At 43.6% G+C, this 22,801-nt stretch overlaps 1 protein-coding gene and 1 long non-coding RNA gene across 2 annotated transcripts in view; one reads left to right on the top strand and one right to left on the bottom strand.

Moving 5' to 3' along the window:
- Nucleotides 1-10,052, top strand: part of LOC311431063 (uncharacterized protein) — a 304,216-nt gene extending 294,164 nt beyond the window's left edge. Inside the window, exon 2 of the mRNA XM_084508239.1 lies at nucleotides 8,983-10,052. The gene's annotated coding sequence lies outside the window, so the exon portion shown is untranslated. The remainder of the gene's footprint in view (nucleotides 1-8,982) is intronic.
- LOC311431070 lies at nucleotides 5,038-20,409 on the bottom strand. Its single transcript, XR_014689220.1, has 5 exons — nucleotides 20,342-20,409; nucleotides 19,464-19,558; nucleotides 16,494-16,620; nucleotides 7,225-7,360; nucleotides 5,038-5,271 (listed from the first exon to the last, which is right to left on the bottom strand). It is a non-coding gene; the product is annotated as an uncharacterized lncRNA (long non-coding RNA).
- Between the last annotated feature and the right edge of the window lie 2,392 nt (nucleotides 20,410-22,801).

Here is a 22,801-nt window from a genome sequence, read left to right as displayed (position 1 = left end):
AGATACAGAATCCAAAAATGAGTAGACATATCAGGCAGTGATGGCTTTAAAAGCTGCATCCCAGAAGCTCACGTGTGAAATGGGACTAACATTAGCTCACCTCACTAGTGGCAAGGCAGACCTACAGCAGAAACCTACCCATGTTCATAAAGAGCTCAGAAACTATGATCAGAGCATTTGCAGTCCCTGAGGATAGTCTGTATTCAGTGCAGGGTTCAGAGATGTGTATTAAGGAGAAATGTAAAGAAAGAAAAAAAAAAAAAAAAAAGGAAAGGAAAGGAAAAACACCATCTGTCTTGACTAAGGTGAGAAGTCCACAGTGGGGAAAAATACAGTGTGATCACCTACTTGAAGAAAATGTTAATGCAAACATACAGAGAGCACGGAAGGATGGGCGGACAAATATGCATTTGAACAGCTGAATTTAGATCAGGTACATCTAAACATTTAGCTTTCAGTGCACAGACATACCAACACATGCACACCTATGTTGAAAACTGGCCCAGACACCCCCTGCTGTCACACCAGAAATAAAATATATATTCATATGCTACCAAGCTTGCAACCCAGGTTACTTTAACCTTAGCTTCTCTCCCCTGTGGACATAACTCATACATGGTATACCTAAATAGCCCTAGGCAGAGAATTAAAGATAGTGTTTTATTTACAATTCTGTAGCAAATTATTCACTGTAGTTCTACGTCAAGCTTTTCATTAAGTATTCATTATTCAGTGGTTTGTTCCTGCTTCTATAAGGCAATGCAGCAGCAATAGCAGTGCTTAAATGCCAGTGACAACTATCTTAGAATCACTGAGTGCCTTGCTTTGCAATGAGGCAATAAATTGCAACTTATTTGCCAGGAATACGCATTTTGAAAAGCACCTGATTTTTGCTTTAAGCAGCATCCCCACTTTGACCTAATTAAAGAAGCCTTTTAGCTGCCACAGTCATCTAGTTTGCTCCTAGGATCAGCCAGGTTTCAATCCGCAGCACTCCAAAGTGTTTGTTGGCACTGAGTACCTTCACCAGCAGTACACAGATGTTTTCAGAGCAGGCATCCCTTTTTTCAAGAAGCCATTTTGGGCCAGATGCTGATGCCCTACCATAAAACACTTGCACATTTAAAAATAATTATGACACTACCTTGTGTATCTTAATCCCAAATTTTGAAAAGTAACAGGTCAAATATGCTCCTTTTTCTGTAAAAAAAAAAAAAAAAAAAAAGTGTGGATAAGAACCTACACTGCCTTACTACATACTGAAGTACCAGTAAATGCATACATTTTGTAGACTTTCAGTGGAAGATACTGCTTTTGTGCTGGACTTGGAGCTAACCATGTAGTTGCAGAGCCTACAAACATTTCTGCCAAGTTTTACTTATTCTACAGAGAGATTTTTTCCCCAATCTTCTCCTCTTTTTGCCTGTGGGACATGCTCAATCATACCTAAAAATAGGGAGTTGAATTCTGTGGAGAAAAACTGAACAAAGTCTTACGTAGGAGCTTGAAAACAACCATCATGAAGCAGTCATATCTGAAATCTCACTGCAATCAACAGCAGAGCCGCAGTGACTTGGATTTTTCTCCTCAGATATGAAGTGCCACACAAGGGTTATTACATGGGGGACATGGAACAGTTTATGCTAACGTGTTTTCTTTAGCAGTTGGGATAGGTTACTGCAAAGGCATGAGTTTAGCAGCCACAGCTCAGCTGACTGGTGGTGGCAGCTCACTTGGTCAGCCACAATCAACTAATCATTTGCAACTGTACAGAAATACTTCTAAAAGCAAAATCAAAGCAGGGATTAATGTGCAAATAAAAGCAGATACATATGAAGGCTAAAGACAATGCTGTTTTTAATGCTTCCTCAAAGAACAGCAAAGGTGAAGCATTCACCTTTTCTGGTTACTAGAAGAATTCACTTATAACCCTGAATTTGCCAGTCAGTGGTATGCTGCCCCCACTTTCTGTAAGTGAAACCACTGTGGTGCTGTCAAATGGCTGTTGTGGTGTTAGTGAGCAGAATCTGAATCAACATGGTTAACACATTCCCCCACCACTTCTTTAATCATGGAGGAAGAAACCGGAGTTGTGTTTAGAAAGATTAGCACCTATGCAGGTCTTGCCTGGGATGTTTGTTTCAAGCAGGTCACTCTGCCCTGCACTGCTTCTCTCAGAAGGAGCAATGTCCATCCTACACCCAAGTGCAAAATGATTCCTGGCTTTCAAACTCCCAAGGAAATACTTTCTGTTCTGTTCCTTAAAAACAATCAATATTGCAGTATCTACAACTGTGTCTAATGCAGCTGCCTGAACTACACCAATGTGCAGGCACTAGGAAGGATTGCCAGAAAATGATATCTTTGCAGCTGCAACACAACATTTGCTGCCCAGTTCTCAAGTTTAGCCCTTTGCTTCAGTCTCTGAGTACACTGCTGAGACTGCATTTCTGATTCACTAAGAGTCCTTATTGAAGAGAGAAGTCATTAAATGAGATCATGAAAGATGGGCGTGTCCCTCAGAAAGCCTCTCCGAACTGATGCTTATGCTCTGCAGATGGTTCTGTCTCCAGAAACCAAGAGGTTTCCCTTACTGTAGCTTGTCTTGCAGCCCCAGTTGTGTGGAAGATCATGGACCCCAGAATCTCAGATTCATGTCTTCAGGCTTCAGCTTCTAATAAAGGTTTCAACAACACAAATTCTATACACTGTAATAAAATGTATTTTACCTCTACTTCAAAATTCACTATAGAAGGTTGTGACAGTATCCATACATCCATGTGCTGGAAAATACAACCACCCAGGAAAGCCAGGCACTCCTACAAAGTACAGCTCAGAATACAGGAAGGCTTATGGCCTCCAGATGGACTATGCCATGGGCTGGTGGCAGGGACATAGCAGAGAGACTACCCATTCTCATGAAGGCTGCAAATCCTACAGGATTTAAGCAGGCCAGCATGGCTGGTAAGGAATATCTCAGTGTTCACCAGGAGAAAAAGCAGCCCCTTAAATCAAGACTGTGCATCTCATCTCAGGCAGCTCCTGCTGCCAGAAGGGAAATCACCGGGCAGGAGTAGTGACTGCTGCAAGCAGCTGGCCCCCATCTCACACATTCTGATCCCTGCCCTGGCAGCGGCAGCAAACCTGATTTCCCCGGGCACTGGCAAAGGCAGAGTAAGTGATGAAGACATGACCATTTTGCTGTGCCCTTGGCAGCCTGCTGCTGCCCAAGGCAACAACCTACATCACCTATTCTCCCAGCTGACCCTGTTTTGCAGTCTGTTCTCTGTTATGTGTTCAAACGACTCTATTAGCACCTCGAAATAAGTCATTTGGGTCCCACCTAAGGTTTGGAGAGATTTTACCAGTTGCCTTGACTCAGGAATGTACGGATTAATTGCAAATACCATCCCGGAACGTTAAAGCCCACATTCAATTGTGACAATTGTAATATTATTGCTTAGAACAGTGCTCACCTGAGTCACGTTATAATTCAGTCATTATGATTTTCATGGAAAAAGGCATATTTTTCCCCAAACCCATTTCACAGAGTGAAAAGCACACAGGTAGGATTTGTCCCACATAAAAATAAATTGCTATTTGAATGTCAGAAAATGGCTGTAGAAAACAGGAAAACATTAATTATTTAGGGCAGCAAATAAACTAAAAGGCAATTTTCCCAATTTTTAAAAAGAAATGTTAACTGCAAGCAATGGGTCCATTTTTTTTTCCATTCACAAAGCAATTGCTATATCCTCCTCTGTATGTAGAATACGTATCAAGTCTGACACACTGGTTTAATTACTGCAAGAATGAGCAAAACAATGAGCTTTTACAGCCAAAGAGCCTCGACTTCTAACAGATGTCAATTCAACCTGTAGAGATATTCCATTGTGCCTTTGAAAATTTACCACACACACACCAAAAAAAAAAAAAAAAAGAGAGAGAGAGAGAGAGAGAAAATAGTCTTCCACATTTTTTTTTCAAGAGAATAGAGGTTTTCCTTTTTAATCAGTGACCTGAAGAAGACATCTGCGCTCTTACACATTAATGTGCCATTAGTACATGAGTGCAACGCAATTATCTTGGTGATTGTGACCAGACACGATCTAAGACACCAGTGAAAAGGAAGCCTATAAATCTCATTGCTAAATTATTTATATCGCTGTTGCAGCCAGACGTGCCCTTTGGGCAGAGATGAGAGCGCTGCCACACTGCCTGCATGCTGGGATTGTGAACATGGGTCAGCATCTCTACCCCTCTGCCTTCTCCACCATGTTTTCCCCACATGAGCTAGGACAAATAGCCCAGCCCACACCCCAGACACCCACTGATTTCCCTCTTGCACAGAGCAGGGTCCAGCCACACTCCCAGTCTCCACTGGGAAGAGCAAGAGTCTCCCTCCTCCTGAGCTCACTGTACATTTAGCTCATTTTTCCTTGTTCTGGCAGGTTTTAATGAGTCTGGGGAAAAAATAGTTAGCATAGATGATGAAAATGATGCTTTGTGCAGAGAGTTAGTTCAGTATTAGCTTGACTGAGGGATGAAATTGCAGACTGCTGATGGTGTTTTTTTCTGCTTCATCATCTATTTTTCTTAAGATGGCAAACAGCTAGCAAAGTGCTCATTAATGGATAGTGACAAGTAGTTTCCTGTGGTCTTAAAACAAACCATCAATTACAGAAAGTGTTTTCAGTTCTTGAGGCTAAAAAACATTCAATACCATTCATCTGTTTGTGTGTTTTATCAAGTGATGAGAAATCCAAGTGAGAAACATATACAAAAAGAGAAGAGAGACACTGCTGTGCCTTCTTCAGACCAGGGTGCTTCAAAATAGCCTTCAGGTGAGGCTAAGATATTCAGTGCCCCTACAAAACAAATGGCTCTCTGAAAGACTATATGCTGATCTTCATTTGACCTGATCACATTTTTTCAGTGAATTGGTAAATGCTCAAATCCCATAAAAGCTACATTAAAATTATATAGTTATAATTCTATAATTATTTTATATATATTGCATAAAAGCAAAGCACAGAGTAGGAAGAAAAGCAGGCTATAGTTTTAATGGATACTGACAAGAAGGTTAATTCTTACTACTTTTTCTTTCTATTCCAGCCTTTGTGCACTGACGGGTCAAGAAAGAGGATACTTCAAACCAGCTGCAAAAATTCACATGTGAAAGGCAAGAACAACTTCTGCTTCTAGAGTGTCAGAGAACTCCTAAATCAACCCATTTTTCTTTCATTCGTGTCCAGTTTGAAATGATCTCTCCTGAAACAAACAAACAAACAAACAAAAACAAACAAACAAACAAACAAAAAACCAAACAAACAGGAACAGCATTGGAACAGCATTGGCAAACGTTACAAGACCAATTCTTCATCACTATACACAGAAAAAGGAATCAGTTGCATCACTGGAAACATGAGAAATAGCAACAATGTAAAGGTGTGTAACAAAACAGAGCATTGGACCTTACAGGCCTGTTTATATCATCAAAAATAAACAAAAACATTCTCTTAGATGTCCTTACAGGAAATGTAAGGGATCTCAGAAATACAGCTACTGTATTTAAAGTGGTGACAAAAGTGTGCTTCTGAGCTGTGGACATCCTGTGAACCACTTTGATGTTTAAGTATACATCTATACCTTTTTTTACAATAGACATGAGAAAAAGTGGTTCTAAAAAGTACCAGGTGATATTTGAACAAGGTCTGGAATTACAAGCTGTATGGAGCATTTCCAATGCAAGAACAAGTTCTGAGTCTCCATTCATAAGTAGGTTTCAGCACATTATACAGCTGGTCAGAGAGGCCTCTGCATTACGTGTCAGTGTCCTGTGGTTCACAAAAAAAATGACTGCATGACTGGATTTTGTGCATCCATCCTGTAAGCCCAGTGTTAGAGTTGCCATTAGTCACAAGCCAATATGGGACTCAGACTTTTTTCAGTTTCATAGGCTTTGGATCCAGAGGTTCAGTTTAAGATCAACCTCTCCTCAACTGTCTCTTCCTTCACCAACAGAGACTATGCATCAGATTTGCAAAGGGTAAACAGTATAACTGTAATCTAAACTAATATAAAGAGGGTTCAACAACAAAAACAGAAAAGCTTCAAGCAAGAAAGCTTTTTCTGCACAATAATAATGTAGATATCTTCCTTTCAAATGTACTTCATTCATCTCTGGCTGGACAGCCCTTGCACACATCCTGGGGGCACAGGAACAAAAGTCCTGCCCATTTACAGCCAAGTGCCACATGGCGATTACTCACTGTTATGCTGGCACAAAATAGTCAGGGTCCAGCCATGACTACTGTTGGCAAGTCTTATAAGAGGCAGCTCATCATTCATGAAAGCGTACACTGCTCCTGTAGGGCTACATCAGGGACTGATTTACTCTTTGCATATGTATACATGCAGAACCTACAGGAAATGTGGAAGCAATTGGAACATATGGAAAGGTGGCTTTCTGCAAGTGGAAAGCTCTCTCCAGACACCCAACTTCTCATAATGATGGAGGTGTTTGTTTGCTTGTGCTGTTGTGCATCCGCTACATGCCAAAATGATCCCCCCTGATCCCAGTTGTGTGCTCATGCCATAAGCGATAAAATAAGGCCTGACAAGCCATTTCAGATTCAGACCATTCTCATTATTCACCCCAGCGGATATTGTCTCAGTTAGATAGGCCAGCGGTTTCACAGGAACTGCATGGGTTATCTTGCTATAGTATAACCACATTTCTAACCACAAAGAAAATATTTCCATCCATATAAATATTTAATACAAGCAATATCTTCATGTAGAAGAGAGGATATCAGGGATCCCTTTGTGACCATCCTGCTAACTGCATCCAGGCTAACTGCAACAACTCACCAACTCACTTAAGTAGAGCCAAGAACTATCAATATAAGTTTTACAACCTTACTCAGGGTAAGTTTACTGAAGTCAGAAAAAAAAAAAAAAAAGATATAAGAACTCCTATTAGCATGACCTATCCGCATCTTGGGTCAGATCCCAGGAAAAAAAAAAAAAAAAAAAAAAAACAAAACCAACACTCGTCCTCCCTTTTCAGCCATAAATTATGTGCTTAATTATCCAAATGTCAAACTGTGCTTGCAAATAATGAGGAAGGTCAGATCAGAGTGAGTTAGATGTTTAAAAGCCAGTTTCAGGGGCCAGCCCTTTCCACAGCAGACATGCAACAGCATTACAGTTAGAACTCACCATCATGCTTTGCAAGTTGCTTCCACAAGAGCCACAAACAAGAAATGAACTGCTCTTCCCACTTCGAGCAGGTAGGGGGTCTCTGACAGCATGCTAGGCACTTACAGGAAGACAGGTTTTCAATTCCAGGGTTTCCCTGTGGGAACATTGAAACATATTGAGTCAAGAGTGTTGGACTCTATTGTTATGGAGAACTGTTTGGACTCCACATGACTATTTACACTTAGGACAATCTCAGCCTCCAGCAAATCCAACAGCATGAGATGAAGGACACAATCATGTCCATTTTTTTTTTCTTTTAAGTATTAGCCACAGTAGGATATTACTACTACAATATTGAATTGCTTCAGGGAAGGACTACAGGCCAAATTACCATGTCTGTAAGCAGAGATACTCTGAATGAAATTAATTATGGGAACAAGTATTAGAGTGCAAGTCAGCTGCACCTTGAATGTGGCCCTTTGGTCTTTCCAAGTATGTGGTTACCAACAGGCTAGGTCCATCTCCTCCACCTCAAAATAATCCTACTGCCTTCAGCATGATTCAGGTAGAGCACAAGGTGTTTATAAAATGACATTAACCAACAACAGGCAAATGTGCAGGTATACTAACTTCTCCTGTTTGCATGATGAGCATGGAAGCAAGTCAGAAGGGAAAATACTAACAAGACACGTTGGTTTTGGCAGCTGGCAGGCAGCCATTACCTGAAGTAAGGCTGGGCAACTGGGACTGCTTTGTGCATGCTGCTTGGGCACCCAGCACAGCTGACCTGTGGAGCAGCTGGGCCACTACTAGGGCAGAGATCAGGTACACTCTACCACAGGGCTGCCAAAAATCCCCAGGTCTTCCACACAACTTTCACATTTGTTTACTGGGCGGGCCAGACTTAAGTGAACGCCATGAAGCCCATCAGGTCATAACAGAAAGGCATACAGCTTCCTAACCCTGATACCACCAGAAGATACTGCATTCTTTGCCTGTATTCAAACAAGCCAACCAGTCCTGCAGCAAACTGCTTTATCTATCTAAAAATATCAGGTGCCATCTCCTGTCTGTCCAATGCAGCTCTTGGTCTGCTCCTTGCCAGAAGCAGCACTCCTGGTCCTTCCAGCAGCATGAGTTTCTTCTGCTCTCTCCCATACCAGGTCATACCATGACAATTGCCACACTGTCCTGGTTTCAGTTAGCACAGAATTAATTTTCTTCCTAGTAGCTGGTGGAATGCTGTGTTTTGGCTTAGAATGAGAAGAGTGCTGATAACACCCCGATGCTTTAATTGTTGCAGAGCAGTGCTTATACTAAGCCAAGGACATCTCAGCCTTTGCTCTGTCCTGCCAACGGGCAGGCTGGGGGGGTGCAGTAAGAGCTGGGAGGGGACAGACCCAGGACAGGTGACCCAAACTAGCCAAAGGGGTATTCCATACCATCTGACGTCATGCTAAACAATATATAGGGGTGGCTAGCCGGGGGGAGGGGGCCGGACTGCTCGGGGTTAAGCTGGGCATCGGTCAGCGGGTGGTGAGCAATTGCATTGTGCATCACTTGTTTGTACATATTATTAGTAGTAGTACTATTATCATCATTGTATTATTATTATTATTATTATTATTATTATTATTTTCCTGTCTTATTAAACTGTCTTCATCTCAACTCACGAGCTTCACTTTCCATTTCTCTCCCCCGTCCCAGAGAGGGAGGGGGGAGGGTGAGCGAACGGCTGCGTGGTGTTTAGCTGCCAGCCGGGTTAAACCACGACAGTCTTTTTGGCGCCCAACGTGGGGCTCGAAAGGTTGAGATAACGGCAGATCTGACCAGAGTGTGTTAAACTAAAATTGGTATAAGTATTAGACCTGCTTAATAGTCACTTGTCATAATGCTGATTACTTTAATCTCAACTGTGCTGCGCCTGTTTTCCAAATTGAGTATTATAGCACGTTATTTTCCGTATGTGCTCTCTGTCATGTTGTTTATCCTCTCCGGGCCCTGGTTTCAGACCGTTATGGTACTGTGTGTTGTATCAGTGGCTTATGAGATGATGAAATATCTGGCCATGACTCTAACCTGGTATTTGTACTCAGTAACATCTTCGATTCTATACTTTGGAAACTGTATTTTGGAAACTATTAGCAATTGTATCTGTTGCCTTTTTTCATTAGGGAGTCAATCTGTGGAGGGGAAAGGGGAAGATAATTTTTCTTACTTAATCACTCTCCCTTTCTCCTTCACCACCCCTGTACCCTCCTTGATCACTCTCCCTTCCTCCTTCACCACCCTCTTATCCTCCGAGTTTATTACAATAGCTCTCCAAGATATTGAATATCCTTGGGATACTCAGACCAGCATAGTCCTGTTGTTCTGCCTCCTGAATGCACTTCAAGTTCTGCTTAAAGTTAAACAACTACTTAGGAAGCTCATCCGGAGATCTGCCCGGAGGCAGTATAGTTGTGGGTGGCAGGGAGTATGGGTGGATATGGGCAGGCATCTAGAGCAGTTGGCACCCCCAGTGTGTTGGAAATTCACCCCTGAACAATGGCAAAATCCTCAAAAACTGGCAGAATGCTTGAAAAAAAGGTGTAATGATTCTGGCAGTTCCAAAGTAACACAAATCATTGTAACGTGCTGGGGCCTGGCTCATGCCTATCGAGCTGCCATTGATACTGCTGTCAACTTAGTGACAGACCCTGCGGCCACTCCAAACCCTGTGACAGATCCAACGGCCACTGTGACCCCTACGGTGGATTCTGCAGCCGCTCCAGTCCCAGCTCCTGCAGCCGCTCCAGTCCCAGCTCCTGCAGCCGCTCCAGTCCCAGCTCCTGCAGCCGCTCCAGTCCCAGCTCCTGCAGCCGCTCCAGTCCCAGCTCCTGCAGCTGCTCCAGTCCCAGCTCCTGAAGCTGCTCCAGCTCCAGCTCCTGCAGCCGCTCCAGTCCCAGTTCCTGCAGCCGCTCCAGTCCCAGCTCCTGCAGCCGCTCCAGTCCGAGCTCCTGCAGCCGCTCCAGTCCCAGCTCCTGCAGCCGCTCCAGTCCCAGCTCCTGCAGCCGCTCCAGTCCCAGCTCCTGCAGCCGCTCCAGTCCCAGCTCCTGCAGCCGCTCCAGTCCCAGCTCCTGCAGCCGCTCCAGCTCCAGCTCCTGCAACTGCTCCAGTCCCAGCTCCTGAAGCTGCTCCAGCTCCAGCTCCTGCAGCTGCTCCAGTCCCAGTTCCTGCAGTCGCTCCAGTTCCAGCTCCGGCCGCTACTCCAGTCCCAGTTCCTGCAACTGCTCCAGTCCCAGCTCCTGAAGCCGCTCCAGCTCCAGCTCCTGAAGCCGCTCCAGCTCCAGCTCCTACTGCTGCTCCAGTCCCAGCTCCTGCAACTGCTCCAGCTCCAACTCCAGCTCCTGTAGCCGCTCCAGCTCCTGTGGCCGTGTCAGAGAAACGAGCTGTAGCAGTGCAAGTTGACCCTGCAGAGGGCATTCCAACCCCTGTGGCAGACCCTGTAACAAAGTCAGAGAAACGAGCAGTAGCAGTGCAAGCTGCCCCTGTAGAGAAGGTGAAAATATGGTATAGAAATTCAAGTCGTTTAGAACGCAGAGAGTCTTCTGCCAATCCAGGTAAGGCTTCTGCCAAAACTAAGTATAGAGATGACGAAGATGATGACGACGCTGGGCCGTCAAGGATTCAGGAGGAGGAAGATGAGGATGCCGAAAGAGCAACAGTAACTACCCGAAGCCTAAACGAGCGCGAGCTACGAGATGTGCGAAAAGATTTTGGTCGCTGTATAGGTGAGCAGCTTGTCACCTGGCTGCTCCGGTGCTGGGACTCTGGAGCCAATTGTGTGGAATTAGACGGCAGGGAAGCCAAGCGGCTGGGATCCCTTGCTCGAGACGCCGGCATTGACAAAGCAATTGCAGATGGAGCACGACCCACCAGCCTCTGGAGGCGTCTCCTCTCAGCTGTGAGGGAAAGGTATCCCTTCAAGGAAGATATTTTATGTCTACCAGGCAAGTGGACCACTATGGAGAAGGGAATCCAGTACCTGAGGGAATTAGCCGTACGGGAAGTGATTTATGAGGATCCAGACCTCAAACAAACATCCACAGATCCAGATGAAGTCAAGTGTACACGACCCATGTGGCGGAAGTTTGTACGGAGTGCACCATCATCATATGCCAGCTCATTGGCAATAATGGCCTGGAAAGAGGATGAGGAACCCACAGTGGGTGAAGCGGCTAAACAACTCCGGCAGTACGAAGAAAGTCTCTCCTCTTCCTTACAGGCCTGCGTCTCAGCTGTGGAGAAACTTTCTGAAAAGGTTCACCAACTTGAAGAGAATCTATTGTCCTCCCCACCTGAACCAACCAGTGCCCACCGACCAAAGGAGAACACTTGGGAGAAACTTTCTGAAAAGGTTCACCAACTTGAAGAGAGATTATTCTCCTTCGCACCTGTACAAAGCAGTGTCTCAGCTGTCAGGGGTAGGCGTTCACCCACACAAGGAAGACGATATGGTGGGTACTCACCCCGTGCCACCCTGTGGTTTTACTTACGAGACCATGGAGAGGACATGAGAAAGTGGGATGGAAAATCTACCGCAACCCTAGAGGCACGGGTACGTGAGTTGCAAAAGAAAACAATCAGGAAAAAGGGATTCTCCGAAAAGTTTGCTGCTCCAACTTCCAGCAGACAGTCCTTCAAACACAGAAACGAGGAAGATTCTGACCAGGATTAGGGGGGCCCTGCCTCCAGCCAGGGGGAGGAAAGGGACAATCGAGTTTATTGGACTGTGTGGATTCGATGGCCTGGCACATCACGCGCACAGAAGTATAAGGCTTTAGTAGACACCGGTGCACAATGTACTATAATGCCATCGAGCTATAAAGGACCAGAGCCCATCTATATTTGTGGAGTGACAGGGGGATCTCAGCAGTTGACTGTATTGGAGGCTGAAGTGAGTCTGACTGGGAATGAGTGGGAAAAGCACCGCATTGTGACTGGTCCGGATGCTCCATGTATCCTTGGCATAGACTATCTTAGAAGAGGATACTGCAAGGACCCAAAAGGGTTCCGGTGGGCTTTTGGTATTGCTGCCTTAGAGACAGAGGGCATTAAACAATTATCTACCTTGCCTGGTCTCTCAGAGGACCCCTCTGTTGTGGGGTTGCTGAGGGTCGAAGAACAGCAAGTGCCAATTGCTACCACAACTGTGCACCGGCGGCAATATCGCACCAACCGAGACTCCCTGATTCCCATCCATAAGCTAATTCGTCAATTGGAGAGCCAAGGAGTGATCAGCAAGACTCATTCACCGTTCAATAGTCCCATATGGCCAGTGCAAAAGTCTAATGGCGAGTGGAGACTAACAGTGGACTATCGCGGCCTGAACGAAGTCACGCCACCACTGAGTGCTGCAGTGCCGGACATGCTGGAACTTCAGTATGAACTTGAATCGAAGGCAGCCAAGTGGTACGCCACAATTGATATCGCTAATGCATTTTTCTCCATCCCTCTAGCAGCAGAGTGCAGGCCACAATTTGCCTTCACTTGGAGGGGAGTCCAATATACTTGGAATAGGCTGCCCCAGGGGTGGAAACACAGCCCTACCATTTGCCATGGGCTGATCCAGTCTGCACTAGAGCAGGGGGAAGCTCCTGAACACCTGCAGTACATCGATGACATTATTGTGTGGGGTGACACAGCAGAGGAAGTTTTCGAGAAAGGGAAGAAAATAGTCCAAATCCTTCTGAAAGCCGGTTTTGCCATAAAACAAAATAAAGTCAAAGGACCTGCACGGGAGATCCAGTTTTTAGGAATAAAATGGCAAGATGGACGTCGTCAAATCCCAATGGATGTGATCAACAAAATAACAGCTATGTCTCCACCAACTAACAAAAAAGAAACACAGACTTTCCTAGGTGTTGTGGGGTTTTGGAGAATGCACATCCCAAATTACAGTCTGATTGTAAACCCACTCTACCAAGTAACTCGTAAGAAGAATGAGTTTGAATGGGGCCCTGAACAACGACAAGCCTTTGAACAAATCAAGCAGGAAATAGTCCATGCAGTAGCCCTTGGGCCAGTTCGAACAGGACCAGATGTAAAGAATGTGCTCTACACTGCAGCCGGGGAGAACGGCCCCACCTGGAGCCTCTGGCAGAAAGAACCTGGGGAAACTCGAGGTCGGCCTCTGGGGTTTTGGAGTCGGGGATACAGAGGATCTGAGGCCCGCTATACTCCAACTGAAAAGGAGATATTGGCAGCATATGAAGGAGTTCGATCTGCTTCGGAGGTGGTCGGTACTGAAGCGCAGCTCCTCCTAGCACCCCGATTACCGGTACTAGGCTGGATGTTCAAGGGAAGGGTCCCCTCTACGCATCATGCAACTGATGCTACATGGAGCAAGTGGGTTGCACTGATTACTCAGCGGGCTCGAATAGGAAACCCCAGTCGCCCAGGAATATTGGAAGTGATCATGGACTGGCCAGAAGGCAAATACTTTGGGATATCATCAGAGGAGGAGGTGGGTCGTGCTGAAGAAGCCCCACTGTACAACCAGTTGCCAGAGAATGAAAAGAAATATGCCCTGTTCACTGATGGGTCCTGTCGTATTGTGGGGAAGCATCGGAGATGGAAGGCTGCTGTATGGAGTCCTACGCGACGAGTTGCAGAAGCTGCTGAGGGAGAAGGTGAATCGAGTCAGTTTGCAGAAGTGAAAGCCATTCAGCTGGCTTTAGACATTGCTGAACGAGAGAAATGGCCAGTTCTCTATCTCTACACCGATTCATGGATGGTAGCAAATGCCCTGTGGGGATGGTTACAGCAATGGAAGCAAAACAACTGGCAGCGTAGGGGCAAACCTATCTGGGCTGCTGCATTGTGGCAAGATATTGCTGCTCGGGTAGAGAACCTGGCTGTGAAAGTACGCCACGTAGATGCTCATGTGCCCAAGAATCGGGCTACTGAAGAACATCAAAACAACCAGCAGGTGGATCAGGCTGCTAAGATTGAAGTAGCTCAGGTGGACCTGGATTGGCAGCATAAAGGTGAATTATTTATAGCCCGATGGGCCCATGACACCTCAGGCCATCAAGGTAGAGATGCAACATACAGATGGGCTCGTGATCGAGGGGTGGACTTGACCATGGACGCTATAGCACAGGTTATTCATGACTGTGAAACATGTGCTGCAATCAAGCAAGCCAAACGGTCAAAGCCTCTTTGGTATGGAGGACGATGGCTGAAATATAAATATGGAGAGGCCTGGCAGATTGATTACATCACACTCCCTCAAACTCGCAATGGCAAGCGCCACGTACTTACAATGGTGGAAGCAACCACCGGATGGCTGGAAACATATCCTGTGCCTCATGCTACCGCCCGGAACACCATCCTGGGCCTTGAAAAGCAAGTCCTATGGCGACATGGCACCCCAGAAAGAATAGAATCAGACAATGGGACTCACTTCCGAAACAACCTTATAAACACTTGGGCCAAAGAACATGGTATTGAATGGGTGTATCACATCCCCTATCATGCACCAGCCTCCGGGAAAGTTGAACGATACAATGGCCTGTTAAAGACTACCTTGAAAGCAATGGGCGCTGGGACGTTCAAAAACTGGGATACGCATTTGGCAAAGGCCACCTGGTTAGTCAATACTAGGGGATCTACCAACCGAGCTGGACCTGCCCAATCAAACCTGTTACGTACTGTAGATGGGGATAAAGTTCCTGTAGTGCATGTAAAAAATATGCTGGGTAAAACAGTCTGGGCTACTCCTGCCTCAGGAAAAGGCAAACCTATTCGTGGAATTGTTTTCGCTCAGGGACCTGGATATACTTGGTGGGTGATGCAAAAGAACGGAGAGGTCCGGTGTGTACCTCAAGGAGATTTAATACTGGGTGAGAATAGCCCATGAACTGAATTGCACCATGTTAAATAGTATATTATACTGTATGTTATCACTACCATGATTACTATAGGTGACTAATTAGAATGTATGGAAAAGAGTGTAACCTGAGCATGACATAAATGGTATGGAATAAGAGGTGGATAGATGTCCTGGTTTCAGTTAGCACAGAATTAATTTTCTTCCTAGTAGCTGGTGGAATGCTGTGTTTTGGCTTAGAATGAGAAGAGTGCTGATAACACCCCGATGCTTTAATTGTTGCAGAGCAGTGCTTATACTAAGCCAAGGACATCTCAGCCTTTGCTCTGTCCTGCCAACGGGCAGGCTGGGGGGGTGCAGTAAGAGCTGGGAGGGGACAGACCCAGGACAGGTGACCCAAACTAGCCAAAGGGGTATTCCATACCATCTGACGTCATGCTAAACAATATATAGGGGTGGCTAGCCGGGGGGAGGGGGCCGGACTGCTCGGGGTTAAGCTGGGCATCGGTCAGCGGGTGGTGAGCAATTGCATTGTGCATCACTTGTTTGTACATATTATTAGTAGTAGTACTATTATCATCATTGTATTATTATTATTATTATTATTATTATTTTCCTGTCTTATTAAACTGTCTTCATCTCAACTCACGAGCTTCACTTTCCATTTCTCTCCCCCGTCCCAGAGAGGGAGGGGGGAGGGTGAGCGAACGGCTGCGTGGTGTTTAGCTGCCAGCCGGGTTAAACCACGACACACACCTATAATGGTCCACTGATTTTCTCTGCAACTCTCATTCTCTCCGGGCTTTTCTTGCTCTCACTGAACTCAAACACAACCCTTTTTTGACAGCAAGCGTAGCAGCATGGCCCAGCTGCCTTGGGCCAAATACTAGCTGACCCAGCACATCTGTGTTCCTAAAATAACCACTGAGGTTTGCATGCCATCACGCAACCCATGCCCAGGAACATGGGTTGCCTCTGCAGACCAGATTTGGTTTTGGCACCCTGAAGAGGAACCGTGCTGAGGCCAACTCTCCTCCTGTATAGGCCCCTCTCACCCCACCCAGAAAGAGGAAATCATGTGAGGTCTCAGTGAGCCTAAATCAAACATCCCATTTCCCAGGATGCTTTAAGGGACCACAGAATTGAAGGGATTTCCTCCTGACTAAAAGTAAGAATAACATGATTTCACTAAGGAAAAGGCACTACCTTCTAGCATTTCATGTGTAAACAGTTGCTTCCTTTGCCTCCACCAAACCTCTAAGCTAATTACAGCTTAAATGCTAACCCATGAGAAAAATACAGAACACTGAAACGTGGCATGGAAACATTGCAGCTCTAATCCTTTATAGCATTAGCTTGTTTAAACTTGATGAGATAGAAGGGAAAACAAAGGAGACACATGAAAAGATACCTGGTTACGTCACCTCAGCAGTTCCATGAGTGTGTTTTCTTGTACTTTTTTCTTCCAATTTTTTTTAACATGCCTAGGGATCTCAAGTGAGTCAAAGTGCCCTTTACTCTCTCACGCATAAGAGAAGCTGCAAAACATGTCACAGAAGTTACATCTTTGAAGAGCCAGACAAAAAAAAATAAAAATAAAAATCTACTGCAGCATTAAACATAAATTACACACAAACCCTGAGCTTTCCCCTAGAGCTAGCATCTCGCTTTTCTTTTTCAAACATGCTAGCAACACCTGGATGGGTTTTGTGCACCCCATCATCCATTCTCCAGGTTAAAAACACAAACAAATTAACAAAAAAAAATTAACAAAAACAATGAAACACACACACTTTAGGATAAAATGTTCATTTAACATGAGGGAGAGAAGGAACCTAGTCAGAAACATTACTGTCAGATATAGGAAAATGAGAAACCAAAAGGGAAGTACTGTGCAAAGCACTTCGGGTGTCTAGGAACAGGGGAGGAAAGTTGTGCAAGACAGCCCAAAAAGCAGGAAGAAACATGTAGTTGTTAAGTGTGCATGTATTAAAAGAGGAAACAGATGATCTCAAAAGACACAAATGAAAAATTTTGTCAAGAAAGAAAGACGTGAACTATTTATTATCTTTTCATCTGTTATAGCTTCTCATTTTCCCTCCGCACCACAAGCTTTTGTATGTGTTTGACTAGGTCACCCAGACCAGAAGGCAGACCTGCATGCTGACAGCTCACATCTTTGCACAGGTGACCTCCTTTTCATAAAAGGTGAATACAACTTTCCCCAGAAATAGGCAAAGATGCAGGTGTTCACCACATGTAAAACCATTGCTTTTCCAGTTGAACTGAATGTAGAACTGAATCAGAACCCACACAGTAGGTGCTCACCTTTGAAAATTTTACCTTTGGGCCTTCATTCCACCTCCCAACCCTGACAATAAAACGGATACAATGAAGAGTTTCTTCAGGGCAGAGTGCATCAGTGAAGAGCAAAAAAGCTGAATTTATCACATCATTCTTCACTTTTTAATTAGGGGAAACGTTGAAGAAAGACTGTGGAAGCAAAATCAATTTGCTGGTCTTGATTTGGCTTTTTGTTTAGTGACAATTTGACTCCTAAGACCAAATTCTCTCTGGGGAAATAATTCCACTCACTTCAAGGCAATTGCTTCAATAGGTAAGTTGCTTAACTTTCTTTCTCAGGTCTATGTGCTTTCCCCCTTTGTTCTCTGAACCTGAAAATATCCTAAAAGTCAGGGCATTTCTCCACCACCCCTTCCAAAGATACCTTCAAAGTGATAAACATTTTCTCTACACAGCTAAGCCTTTTTTCATATCTACAAGTCTTAAAAGAAATTAGAAATTACTTTAACTGTAAAATACCAGAGGGAAGAAATTTTGGAATATTCATCATTGTGATTAGAAGAAAAAGCAAGTCAGACTCTCTGATGGATGTGAGGTCTGTGGGATAGGAAAAAAACGACCTTTTGTTAGTCCCATAATTCATGAATGCAGGTTCCCCACCTCCCATCTGTAAGCTAGTCATATTGCTGAGTATACTGTGCATATTTAAGCACTCTGAATTCAAATTGTGATAGAAAAACTGTCATTTACTTCTTTGCCATGACTTTTACCTTTATTTGGAACATATAATCAAAATAAATGTTGAGGAACCTGACTGTGGGTTTAGTTGAATCTAAACTCTATGGAATTTATGTTCTACTTCTTGTTTTCAGCCCCAGTATTTCTTTGTAAGATATTTCACAGGGAAGTAACCAGAAACCATTTCCTTTTTTCCCCCTTTTTTTTTCTTTTTTTTTTTTTTTTATATCTTAAAAGTCACATAAGAAAGATGAAATGACCATCAATCGTTCCCAGGGGATGTCTGGAAATAGAGGAGATTCATGAGTAGTGCTTAATGCATTAGCTTCTCTCACACATTCTAAACCCACATGAAAATCAGAACTCACATGGTAAAAGCCCTTATGATCTTGTGCACCACTTAAAAATTTAAACAGTGTTCTAATGGAAAAAGATAACCTATTAAAGACAACAGTGCCCATCTACCAACATAATGTTCATGCTGCTAAGCCTGCTGGAGCTCTCTATTCTGCTATTAAAGCTCTTCCTACCTCTTTTTTTTTTTTTTTTTTTTTTTTTTTTGTAGCACCAACCAAGGTGGAAGCCTAACAAAGGTGTGTTTTCCCCGGAGGGATCTCCATTCTCCTGCATGGATTTGCTTCTTTGCCTGCTTGTACTGAGGGAACTGGGAGACACCTGGATATAGCTGCTAGGTAATGGGGATGAAATGCTGATAGCAGGGCAAGATTAATGTGATCTGATCCACTGGTGTTATCTTTCACATCTCTGCAGACTTTTGCAATTTGAATTTGTAAATCCAATTTTCCTCTTTCAACACTGGCAGTTCTCCTCTTCATTTTTTCTCTAACCAGTGTCACCTCAAGGCTAACCATGAAGCAATCACTATCCAAAACCTCAAGGTCTGTAGACAGACAAAAATATATTTTTCTTTCTCTCCTGAGACACAGTGTAAGGCCCAAATCCACATCTCTGTTTACCTGGAGAAATCTCCTAAAGGAATAAACCCATCCATACCATGGGGATACACCACTACAAGAGAGTAATTGCCATAAGAGTGTCCCTCATCCTGATGAAATGCAATTCGAGAGACAGCAGGATCATTCATCTCACCTGAGCCTTCGGAAAAGTATCTTTATGTGAATTTCTATTTCTACTTTTGATTCCTGGGACATGCTGAGAGTTCACATACGGTGAGCTGCTATGGCTCAAGTGATGCACGATTCAGGCTCAGTGCAGAAACAGCACAGGGTGGCTGAGCCCATCCAACATCGCGCCACCGATGCTGAAAGGGGAAGTTGTACACCCCCTATATCACCCTTGTACACACTTTTTTGCTTACCTTGCACAAGCTCTGGTGCTTGTCAGGAGCCTCCAAGAATGAATACAAGCCACTAATCCAGCTGCAGATTATCTCACAAAAAGAAACTGAGTTTTCTGCCAGGATAGGAGCAAAGTTGACTCAGTAAAAAGTTTTACAAGCTACAGAGCCAACACAAGAATGCAGAGCTGAGAGAGAGGGCATGGGTAGGGAGGACAAGCTGCAATAGGATCACAGCCTTTGGCAGCTGTAAGACTCAGCCATAATGCACAACTTCACCTTTGGGACCATGCAGATGTTGCCTCCTATCACTATGAAGCCATCCAAGCAGAATGGTGAGGTAGGAAAGAGTAAAAATTCTTAAGAAACAAACTCTGGCAGAAAAAAGAAAAATGCATGTGGATAGAGTTGTCTGAAAATGTTTTTACAGAGGAAAATTGCAGGATAAGTATTTCAGTAGAGAATATATATATATATATATTTAACAGCTGTTTAACATCAATCACTAACAAACATTCAGCATAAAAGATATCCTTGTTAATGATTCAGTGCCTTGCTTCTTCCAGTGAGAGGAAGCACTTAAATCCAACATTTAGAGGCTGGATAACAAGTTATTAAACAGTAACTGGGAAAATTCCTAACCTTTTGAAGGAGGAATGGCAAAGAGGAAGGGAAAGTGAGAGGGAAAGCGAAGGGGAAGGAACAAACACATATATACCACAAAAAGTAGATCACAATTTTCTTTTTTCTTTTTTTTCTTTTTTTTCTTTTTTTTTTTTTAGTCCTTTGAAGGCTGCTTTTCAAGTAAAATACATTACTTTTTAAAAGCCTGTAACAACACCACTTTGCACTTTTAATAAAGAGTTCTTAAAGCCATTAACTTCCATGTAGCCCACAACCTTTTCATATGGGAGAGACATGAAATGGCTGTTCTGGCAGCTACTGCTGCTCTCACAGCCAAACAGCTCCTCCTTTTATCCATGCATAGCTGAGTGCTTACCCAGCAGCAGTGCAACAGTGTCCTCACCACACGACTGCTCCTCTTGTTAGTGGGGTCAGTGAGGCATAGACAACCAGCAGCTGCTACCACCACACCAGCAAAGCCCTCAAAAGAAGCCCCTAAGCTGAAAAACAGATCCACCTGGGTAGAAACTGCATCGTGCAAGAGTACACACCTACACATGATCAGGAAAAAAATCAGCACAGTAACAGCTCAGAGTAATAAACAGAGACAGGCAGCCAAAAGTTTCTTTGTGAACACCTACTTCATAGGTTTATGTTATTACAGGATCTCCTCCTCTCATGGACGGAAGATGAGTTCTGCAACATTGCACCAAGTGCCCATGGTGGCCTGCAGGTATTTATTATTTACTGCAGTCTCAGGAGGTCCACACTAAAAGCAGCCTGGGGAAGCAGGCTATGTTTTATCCACCACATGACCCAGTTTTCAGCAGCTCTGTCAAGCACTTCTGTCACTACTGACAGGGCTGAGTAATGTTCAGTGAAGTAGGTGATGAGTTACGTGAAACTAGCTTCCAGAGGAAATTAATTTCCACGGAGAGGCTCTGGCTACTTGAACTTTGTTTTAAAAAGCTGTGTTTTATTGCAGTCTAAGTTAATGAAGAAAGGTAGCTGACAGGCTGCTGTGCCATCTGTGTTATCTTTCAGCCACCTTTCTTCCAGTAGCAGCAGCAGCCAAATAGGAATATCCACTGACATAGCTTCTATTTAAACTCATTTTACTGCCTCTCCACTATCACCATGATAAATAATCAGGCCTACTTTTAATAGAATGCACTACATATGGCATCTCCACCAAGACCCTTCTTGAGCAGAGAACTGATTGCAAGAAGTACTGCACACTCAAGTCTTCTTCCTGGGAAGCTCTGTTGGGATACCATCTGTATCCTCCTAACCTTAGGAGCACTTGATTTTCCAAAAATACTATTTTTCTGCTCTTAAGTTGTCAGACTTACCACAGTGAGCACTCCACAGAGTATCCACCCCTTGGTCCCACACTTGACCTAATCTTTGTGTGTTGGAAGATTTGGGGGACCCTCAACTGAGGCCCTATTCCAGATAGTAGGATAAAGTAAAGGATAGTAGGATAGTTAAGTCCATCAATCACAAGAATGAATTCTCCATGAATTGCTTCAGACTGTCTTTCTACACTACAAAATTTACCCTAAAATTAAGGATAAACTAGTCTGTGCAACCTGTGTACAGTACGTACCACATTCACACCTGGGTAGGTTACTGCTTCTAACAATGCTTACCCCAAACATATTTGGAAGTATGGCTGTCTACATTTCAGAGAAACGTAGATATGTGGGAAAAATATAAAAGAGTCATCTATTGTGGAGAGGCTGCTAGTCCATGTTGTCAATCTGAACACAAAAAGCAGGTACATTTATCTCTGCTTGGGATCCTTTGCATTAATATTGCTGGAAAACACACTTTGATGTGATCAGATGCTTCATAGTAGTTCTTCACCAAACATATCTGGAAACAGCAAATGGGTTGAAGCAGACTTCACAAGGTGGGATTTCCTTGTGGTATTTTCTACTGGTATTTTGAAGAAAAATGACAACAACAACAACAAGGAAAGAAAGAAAAAAAAAAAAAGAAAAAAAAAAAAGAATAAAAGAAGAATAAAAGAATAAGAAAAAAAATAATAAAAAAATAAAATAAACTTGAAGAAGCTTTAGTTTACATGCCTTTGACACTGTGTGCTTGCAAAAGTATCAGGTGAAAGCATGTGCAAATTCTAAAAAGAATTTTAAAAAGCAGCACTCAAAAATACCAGAAACTCAGAGCTGTATAGGCCTTAGCCTAGACACAGTCCCAGGCAAGAAAAAAAGGAGATGTCTCACCTCACCATTTAGCTGCCCCAAGAAATGTAGGTACAATGCTAATTTCTTCTTCTCCATCTTCACCTCTCCTGTATGGTATTTTACAAGCTTGGCTAGACACTATGAAGATATCTCACATGCTTCACTAGCTGAAAAGATTCTCAATAGCATAACAGGTTTTCCTACAATAAAACCTAAATGTGCAGCAGCTTTCCTTAACATTTATAGATCTATTCTGATAGTATTAAATACATATATCACATATATATATATATATCATACATATTATCAAATAAATACATGTCATTCTGATCAGCATTAAACTCAGCCATGTCTGATTCATTGCAGCACGTACCCAACCTTCTCACCAGTACTTGCCAGGCATCAGAATTCAAGAATAAGTGAATCAGGTCCTCATCAGACTGTCTTAGAAACAGAACAGTTTTTTAAATAATTATGAATTCCAAGGAGATTTGTCTTCACATTTTTGATGTTGATGAGTTTATG

The sequence above is a fragment of the Aythya ferina genome, assembly GCF_964211825.1.
Source record: "Aythya ferina genome assembly, chromosome: 2".
NCBI classification, from domain to species: Eukaryota; Metazoa; Chordata; class Aves; order Anseriformes; family Anatidae; genus Aythya; species Aythya ferina.
Note: the sequence above shows the minus strand (reverse complement) of the source record. Positions and strands in the feature narration are given on the sequence as shown.